Source organism: Dipodomys merriami, unplaced genomic scaffold, assembly GCF_024711535.1.
Source record: "Dipodomys merriami isolate MVZ:Mamm:240054 unplaced genomic scaffold, mDipMer1.0.p SCAF_1, whole genome shotgun sequence".
In the NCBI taxonomy this organism is placed as follows: Eukaryota; Metazoa; Chordata; class Mammalia; order Rodentia; family Heteromyidae; genus Dipodomys; species Dipodomys merriami.
Window position 1 is genome coordinate 99,556,996 of NW_027202270.1, and position 9,770 is coordinate 99,566,765.

Below are 9,770 nucleotides of genomic sequence, written 5' to 3' on the forward strand. Positions count from 1 at the left end.
GAAATATATACGTCCTCCTCACTTCCCTCATTCTCCTTTGCAGAAACCTAAATAACTTATAGAACATCATATCATGGAGTATAGCACAGCTATTAAGAAAAGCAACAACAAGCCAGAATGAATGTCCTGAAATGGAATGATCACTGGGTTATATAAAGAGGAAAAGGAACACAAATGCTGCAGTTATCATTATAGCACGTATTTGTGTATGCATTAGTTATTTTTGTAAGGCAACCAAGAAACTGTTGCCCAAGATCTTGACGCTGACAGAGTTGAGGCAGCCACGTTTTTAGAAAGTTGGTCCAGCCCATGGGTAGAAAATGAGGTGGCAGGAATAGTAGTGGGACAAAGGAGGTAACTTCAGTAAACACCAGGGGGGAAAGCTGGAAAACCATCACAGGAATCCAGCCACAAAGGATCAGGGACCTGGAGGAGATGATATCAGTGGGACACACAGTAGAGCAGAGGAAAGTAAAACATATGCTATGGTGCTGTAAATATATGATCATTTCAGCCTGACTAAACCCAGTAGTCCAAAAGCCCTGTAAAACTACATTTCTTGTTAGCTAAATGCAGTTTATTATTAATAGCCTGTTAAATTTAAGCTGTGATTCATCATGAGCTGGGAAGGTGGCTCAGTGGTAGTACATGTATGAAGCCCTAGGTTCAATTCCTCAGCACCTCAGAAAAATGAATCTCCTTTGAGGTAAAGCCACAAAGAGAGAAATCCTTACTGGTTTGCTTTATATAAACTACTTTTTGGACTTTCGCCCTGAGGAAGACTTTATTGATCTGATAGTCTTATAAAAATGTTTGTTTCCCAGTGCATTCTTTAGAACTAGGTACTATATGTGAAAGTACTTCTAAGGCAGAGAATAGATATTTCAGGGTTCACTCTCTTGATAGCTACAGCTAAATTTAATGAAACTGCTGTATATTAGTCCACATGGATTACTATAACAAAATGTCTCAGATTGGGTAATTCATAAACAGTAGTAATTTATTTCTTAGATTTTTAAAGGGTGGGAAAAGTAAGATCAGGGCATTAGCAGATTTGGTATTGGTAAGAACTTAACATTTGCTTCAAAGTTGCTGCCTTCTTGCCTTCCTTAATATGGTAGAAGAGGAGGAACGATAAAGGGCCTCCTTATTCATTTTTATTTACTATTTTTTTGTTTTACTTGGGTTTGACCTCAGGATCTTGAGCTTACTAGACAACCACTCTCACAGACACTCAGACTGCATTTGCAAGAGCATTATTCCCATTTTTTTTCCAAGTAAAGCTTGTGGTGACCTAATCATTTTCTTACAGCTCGACCTCTTAATACGTCATTGAGGATTAGGTTTCAATTTGTGAATTTAGGGAGAAACACATTCAGAACAGACCATGCAACATACTTTTCCTTCTACCCAAGTACTATATTTTATAATATGAATTTGCATAGTTATAGAAGCTGTCCCATCAATATTGATATGCTCATGCTGCTATTAACTTATGTAAAAAACTACTGGTGTTCTAACATACACTGCTATCTACCTTTTTTTCTCCCATTTTCCACCTCTCAGCTCTCTTTTCCCCAACACTTCTTGCACACAGTTCTTCTTGCAGTTGTTTTTTTTTTTTCCAGAATGAAACCAGGAGCTAGTTGTACATAGACATATTGATTGTATTTTTGTGTATGACTCTCGGTGGTCTTTTTTTCCATGAGCCTGGAGTGAAATTGTCACTGCAACCAGTACAAATCAATTACTTCTTGTTGGAATACCTGAATCTTTGGACATCTGTTGTCCTTTACGTCATTTATGGGACTCAGAAATTCACTGGCAGTGTTTTCTCTCATACCACAGGGATTTTCTAAAACTTGTGTTATTTCCTGTGGCCCAGATTTTTTCATTTTCCTGCAATAAGGGGAAAAGGGATCTAAATGCTTCCTGTGATTGCATAAAGTTTATTTTAGGAACTGAATATCTGTGGTCTTTTTTTAAGCCTCATTTGCTGAGAATTTGTAGGGAATGTTGGGTGATATTCAGTCCTTGTATATCAGGAACATGTTTCTCTTACTGACTAGAATGTTTTACAGTAAATATTGTGACCCTGGATTGAATGCCAGGCCTGACATGTTTTCTGGAGGAGAGACAAAGCGATGTTCCTAGTCTGTCCTTCCTGGCATTGTTGGGATGCACTATTGCTTGAAATGGTAGCATTTTTAGTTCCCCTGCACCAACCACATTTTACATATAGTATTCAGGAAATTACCACCAAACAAAACTATCATAACCTTTTACTAGATTATATGTATTTTATGGTAATGTAAATTTTCAGTATATTGAATTACCCAGTACTTGTTTTCTATTGAATCAGGAAGATTTCTTCTCTTTCCTAGGGAGAAATTTTCATATAAACCATCTTTCTGTTCCTAGGGCTTTTGCTTAATTACAGTTTACAATGAATTACAACAAAGTGAAGATTCATGAAAACCACTTCTTCTTGGTCAACAGCAGAGCACAGGAACTCTGATCTAGTTGCTTCTTATAAAATGAAGTATTTCAAAGATAAGAAAGTGTAGAGTTCCAGCATTGAAGCCAGAACCTGTGTTATCTGCAGTTATTTCCAAATGATGGCTTTATTGCTATGCTTTTTTGAATACTTTAGCAAATAAAGTCTTCAGAAACAAGTGTATATGTAGCTCCCTTGCACGTTTTCCTTTTTTTTGGGGGGGGGGGGTCTGGTCGTGGGGCCTGAACTCTGGGCCTGGGCGCTGTCCCTCAGCTCTTCAGCTCAAGGCTAGCACTCTACCACTTGAGCCACAGCGCCACTTCCGGTTTTTGCTTATGTGGTGCTGAGGAATCGAATCCAGGGCCTCAGGCATGCAAGGCAAGCTCTCTACCACTGAGCCACCTTCCCAGACCTTCCCCCCCCCCCCCTCCTTTGCACGTTTTCTAAGAGCTTATTTTCCAAATGCAGTGCTGTCACTTCAGTTTTGGTTTCATTTCCTAGATCCATTAATAAAAACCCTTGTTGTGAACTAATTTTCCTTGATAAACCTTATAGGTTATTATTTTAAGCAGTCATAGACTGGTTCTCATGTAAATAAGAGCATGAGTCATTATCTCCCAACCCACTATGCACAAGGAGAAGGGGATCGCTTTCCTGATGGTGAGATAGCAAATTGTGGTATCAGTCCCATTTTGTGGGTTCATTTACCTGTGCCTGAAAATACCTTACCAACAAGAATTTCTTACCTTCTATATTTTTCATATACTGGCAAACATAACATGTCTTCTTTTATCAAGTGGAAGAATCAGAAACATATTTGGAAAGTTCAGTTTGCCTAGATTGGACAATCAAAGGAATCCTGACAAATCTCTTTTTTTTTGGGGGGGGGGGTCCAGTCATGGGGCCTGAACTCTGGGCCTGGGCGCTGTCCCTCAGCTCTTCAGCTCAAGGCTAGCGCTCTACCACTTGAGCCACAGCGCTACTTCCGGCTTTTTTCTTTTTGCTTATGTGTTGCTGAGGAATCGAACCCAGGGCCTCTGGCATACATGGCATGCGCTCTACCACTGAGCCACCTTCCCAGCCCCCTGACAAATCTTTATTACCTAGAACAGCCTACCAGCACTAAGTGACTATCAGTGGATGTGGGTAAGATTTTATACCTATCATCTACATTCTCCACCAGCATTCCCTTGCTTTACTTTCTAGAGTACTTAAATGGACATTTTAATTGAAACAACTTTATCATAAAAATTAAAATAAATTTAAGTGCCCTTGCCTAATTAAGTATTAGTCAAGACTATAATTTTGACTTATTTCTCTTTTCGATTTATTATTACCCTCATCTGAAAGAATTATTTTAGGGCTTAAAGTAATATTTGCTTTCTCCAACTTCATTCATTACTCATGCATAGCTGGTTTTTATAATAGTGTTGGGAAAGTTTTCAAGAGAGATTTACATTTGGGAGAAATGAGAAGTTTGCTTCTTGACTTCCCTACCACAGAGGAAGTGGGAGGAAGTGTGGACTGCTTGAAGTGATTAAATTTGCTAGGCCATCTGGTCATCACGAAGAGGCTGTGTTTTCAATTTCACAGTGAATAAGAAATTTATTAAGGAAGAAGAATATTTTTAAGGTAGAAAGGGATTGTTCTTTATATCTGCCAGTAAATGCTTTAGCTTATGTAATTGTAAAAACAATTACCTATGGAAGACCAACTATTGATGAAACTATATAGTGATGTCTGTATCATTATTGAGAATTTGGAGGCCATGGTTTGGGAAGATGAACTCTTGGTATTTAACAAGGGTAGCCAGATGCAATGGAATCGCTCCTTATGATGCTTCTTACCCCATACTATTTTTTATAAAGGGAAGATATGACTCACAGGGGTGACCACCTAGTTCTTCAAAGTTTACTGCCAGAGTCTTGAATCCAAGTATCCATTTGAAAGCAATGAATCAGGTGTAATAGATTAGCATCTATCCACTCATCTGTTTGTTGCCTCATGCTTTAAACATTTAAAACCTGCTCATGTTTTATTCACTACGTTCTATATAAAACACTAAGTTCAGGAGAGGTTGTAGGGAGAAAATCAAGAAATCAATGTAAAAAGCATATATCTGCACCAAGCACTAAAACTGCAAGTGTGACAAAGAGATTGCTATGGACGAGAGGACAAAAAACAAACTTGAAGATGAGTCTTCCCTGGCCACCTGTTTTGTGCCCATCATTGCCTTTGCAAGTTTTTAATACAATTCGCTCACGCTTCCTAAACCAAACCTAGAAAAGCACAAATCCTGGGATGATACAAGAGTGCACAACTTGAAACTTCAAAAAAAAAAACTTTTTTAGAGTATACATAGTTCCCCAGGGGAAAAAAATACAGTTCTCTTCACTCAAAGTTTCATCACTGAGGGGCTGGGAAGGTGGCTCAGTGGTAGAGTGCTTGCCTCACATGCATTAGGCCCTGGGTTTGATTCCTCAGCATCACATAAGCAGAAAAGGCCAGAAGTGGTGCTGTGGCTCAAGTGGTAGAACACTAGCCTTAAGCTGAAGAACTGAGAGACAGCGCCCAGGCCCAGAGTTCAGGCCCCACGACTGACCAAAAAAAAAAAAATAAGTTTCATCACTGAGGATAGAAATGCATTGTCCTGAACCCCGTTTTTGTATTTTTTTCCTTTAATTTCATTAAATCTTATGGTCGCATAATTTACAGGTTATTATCCCCTCTACTTAAATCCTTTTCTCTAAGAAGTTGGCAAAAAGCACCACTATCAATCACTGAGCTGAACAGCTGCTTAAAAACAATCTTGAATTACAACTTAATTTGTCTTAGTAAAGAATTCAAAAGTAAAGTCATAGTTGCTATTGTATCTTTCAGGATCGCTTGTAAGAAAGAGCATCTTACCTTATAGATCATCTATAAAATGTGAGAAATGTTAAATGTTCTTTATTTGACATGTATAAGCCACACTAAAATGCTTTTCAATAAGTAAAAAACAGATTTTCGATACGGGGGATTCTAATTAAATTGGCATAGTCAAGAACAAAAATAGATATTGCTTCCTCATCTTCAACCATTGCCTTTAACAGGTAATGATGACAAATTGAAACAGGTGAATCTTGCTTGGTTCTAAAACAGTGAAGGTATTTCCTTAGTGTTTAAACATGTTCTCCTGATCAGTTATATATATCTGAATATAAAATCAATCTTTGGTAGATTTGGAGATGGTATTATTCCCTGTCATTTTGAAAAATTGAGCACTACTAATTCCAATCATATCACAAAAAGAGAAAAAAATGATAATATTTACTGAGCTGGTTGTCCTACTTTAAAAAAAAAAAGATGTTCACTTAAACACAAGCCAATTTTACTTAAAACAGGACTTAAAATTCTGTCAACCATTCTTATCTGATTCTGATGTTATAGATCCATTAAATTATGCCATACATAAAAAGCCATGATACGCATTTGTAGCTTTTTGGAGATAAGCTGCCAAATCTGCCCTGCCTCCCTTCTTACTGCCGGCAACGATTATTTTTATTCCAGGGATTCTCCAAGTGCTCCATCAGTGTATCCTTTCCCCAGGTGATACCTTTGTTCTTCTAAGCATCTGTGTAAGGGATCTGACTGCTTGACCTGCCCTCTGATCAAAGACCATGGAGATTAGGCCCGGTTTTGTGCTTGCCTCCGTGTTCCATGATGTGGCACTGGGCACACACACCTGAACAAAGATCTTGCCTTTCTCAATACCACCCATTTTAAATTAGCTCTTTTCTTGCTACTACAACAAAGAAAGCTGCTCAGAAGCTGAATGACCTGCTCCCTCTGTCCTGACTCTATAGGAGAATATTGCCCAAAAGTTGTTGGAATATTAGAAGTGCTTTTCAGCCAGGTCCAGTGGCTCACGCCTGTAATCCTACTTACTCAGGAGGCTGAGATCTGAAGTTCTCAGTTCAATGCAGTTCAAAGCCACCCCAGGCAGGAAAGTCCATGAGACTCATTTCCAATTAAACACTAAAAGGCTGGAAGTGGAACTGTGGCTGAAGTGGTAGAGTGCCAGCCTTGAGCAAAAAAAGCACAGCACCCAACCCCTGAGTTCAAGCCCCAAGTCTGGCACCAAAAGAAGAATAAGAGGAGGAGGAGAGAAAGAAGGAGGAAAAGAGATTCTTGTCAAAATGCGAATCTTGTGTTCATTTGAAGCCTCCAGTATGGAGATGAGGGATAGGCCAGCAGCAGAATGCCAGCCAGGCAAGAAGAATGGAATGTGCAAAGACTTGAAGGCTGAGAGTAGTCAACTTGTAGAGCACAGACAGAAAGCTCAGAATGGCTGAAGCCAGGCTGGGCCAAGGCTTGGCAGAGTTGGGCTAAGTTATGAAGGGCCCTCATGCTAAGTTGAACCAGTAAATGTTAGCCATAGACGACACTGGTACCCACCCTGTCCTAGAGACATCCTGGCTCAGTCCTCTCTCTCCTTGCAAGATCCTCACAGCTTCATTGTGCATGTGGAGCCCATGCTAGAGCTTCACAGGCTTTTTTGATTTCCAAGTTCTGGCCTTCCATCTCCCTCACTATTCCTGTTTGGTTCCACTCTGAACCTGAAAGCAGATCCTCTTCTGACTTTCAGTGTAGTGGCTCATAGCCTTCCGGTTCTTACCTTCCATTTCCTTCTGAACCTATCTTGCGTTTCAGGACTCTGGCCTTCATGTCCATTCACCTGGTCCTTCTCTCTCTTCTGTTAGTGAGGACTTTCCAGAGAAACATAACAAAGTGATTTCAAACGCCAGCTCCAAAATCCGCAGACTGTGGTTCAGTGCAAAAGCTGTCTGTGAAAAGAGTTCCTCTCACTTAGGAAAATTAAGTCTTTTGTTCTTTTCAGGATTTCAACTGATTGGAAGTGCCCACTCCTGTTATTGGGACAGTCTATTCCAAGGCTACTTGTTTAAATTAATCTCCAGAACCATTCTCACAAAAACATCTGGAATTATGTTTGATCAAGTGGCCAGCACCATTGTCCAGCCAAAATTATCATACCAATTTTTTTTCTTTCTGAGACCTGCCCAATGAATGGGTTCATTTGCTTCTCTGTTACTCTCTTACCTTATTGCATAACTACTGTATCTGCTTTGTTAATGTCGGAATTTAATGTCACTCTGAAATCTGCTTGACACTGAATAAAACCACAAATGTGTAATGCACCACAACACACATGTGGTCTCTAGCTTCTCATCACCTACTGGGAAGTGCTTACGTGTCCCTGATCAACTTCTTACTTCAGACCTTTGTGCTGCTGTGGAGAACATTCTCTTCCTCATAGTTGTTGTCATTCTCCTCCTTCTTGTTCCTCTCTTCTTCCCTCCCTCTCCCCTACTCCCCCTCCTCCATATAGTGATAATCCTGGTCAAACATAAACCATCTGACTTGCTGCTATTTTTCCCTGTCCTAACCATCTTGGCTGGTCCACATGAAGCGATGTCAGGAGCTGATAAAAAAAAAAAAGTATAATAGGTGTTTACACTCTTTGTCTTCAGAATCCATCCCTAGCAAATCTGCCTCTTCTCACTTCTAACTCTCCTGGTTTCTTGATTCCTGGCCCCATTTCCCCCATTCTCTACCCTCCATTTTTCCCCTGTCTCTTTCACCAGTATTCAGTTTGATCTCAATATGCTGGCTTTGATCATCACATTACTTATTGCATATTCTGGTGGCTGATTTACTAAAGGAAGAAGAGGATACAGTGACCAGACAGGCCCATGTTTAATTTTTGCATCGGTGTGTTCTGCTATAGAATATGGCTAGTCAGAACTACAGAGTTCTTTTTTTTTAATATATTTTTTTAAATTTTATTTTATTTTATTTGAGATGAACTACAGAGTTCTATAGGACTTTAGTGGCACCACATCTAACATAACATCCCACGGTTGCCATACTGTAAAAATTACAACCCTTTTTTTAGAAACCAGCCAGTGTATGCAGAGATTACTACATTCAAGAGGACTTCCTGATACCCTCCTGTGCTTACTGCTGAATTCTCTTTGAGAAGCAGAGATTATTACCATCTGACTTCTGATTCTACCATGATAACCTCCATCTTTCCACTTATTACCTCCTACATCTGGCCCAACACCTCTGAGTAAGGAACTTCACTAGTATTTCGAAGTGGTAGAGTGTGATGTGCAGCTGTGGTTGGAGAGATGATATTGGTCATGGAGCAAAGACAGTAGGAAGAGGAGCAGAGTGTGTTAGGAGGAAGATGGTGGGTGGATTTGGCCATGTTAAGGCTCAAGTGGCTGCAGGACATGTGTGTAACCATTGTGACCCTTGAGAGATGTTTTACATTATGATACTCCCTTCCCTAAAGGTAATACAGGTTTATTTTTTAGCAGCTAGGTTGGTTATATAAAAGAAGTGAAAATCCCTGTTCAGTCATTTAAATAAGAAAGGATTTCTAATACATAACAGCAGGAATATCATATTCACATCAGAGCTAACTCTAAGGAAACTTAAGCAGTCTGTCATTCTTTTCTTTTAACTATATCTTCCCATCTTTGTCTACTGGTTGATATTCTGCTCATTGAAAAGGAAGTGGGTGAGCTAAAAGGGAAATACCTCTAACATCGCCAACTAGCACCTTTGACTATTTGGTTGAGTGTATAGTTCTCCAGAGCCATCAAATGAAGTTTCCCCCAAAAGGACTTTGTCTGTTCATTCAGCAGTTAATCTACGCATTTAATGTCATCTCTCCTTCAAATGCAGAACAACAGAAAAAGAGAAAGAAGGACAGTGCCTAACTCTCCTAAAGGTATCTGAGAGAGTCTAGAAATTTCTGTTGCCACTTACAACATTGGTATTGCATTGAGATAGGTATGAAAGAAAACATGTTCAGACATCTCCAGAGCATGTACCTAGAATGATAACCTGGCTCAGGTATTGCACAAAAAATTACAAAGGCCCACCCTTGAAAATCTATTGGCTTGAATTAATAGCAAATGGCAAGTGTGTCTGTGTACCTACATGTGTGTTTAGAAAGCTGGGCATCTGAAATAAACCTTGAAGCCCCTGTTCTATCTCAACACATCAGGACTTCAGATTCATGGCAAGGTGGAACTGCAGCTTTCAGGGTTATTAGCCTGTGGGTAGGGATTCTTTTTTTTATCCCACTGTACCTGACTCCCTGAATTTCAAAGGTTCAGCAAACAATATAACTCTTTGGAAGAAGGGGTGTGGCAAATTTTTCCATGTTCACACAGTTGATACAGGCTCTCAATATGTT

The 9,770-nt window shown here is 39.6% G+C and overlaps 1 pseudogene; it reads right to left on the bottom strand.

Moving 5' to 3' along the window:
• Positions 1-1,724: 1,724 nt before the first annotated feature.
• LOC138823440 (cytochrome c, somatic pseudogene) lies at positions 1,725-6,257 on the bottom strand (annotated as a pseudogene).
• Positions 6,258-9,770: the final 3,513 nt, after the last annotated feature.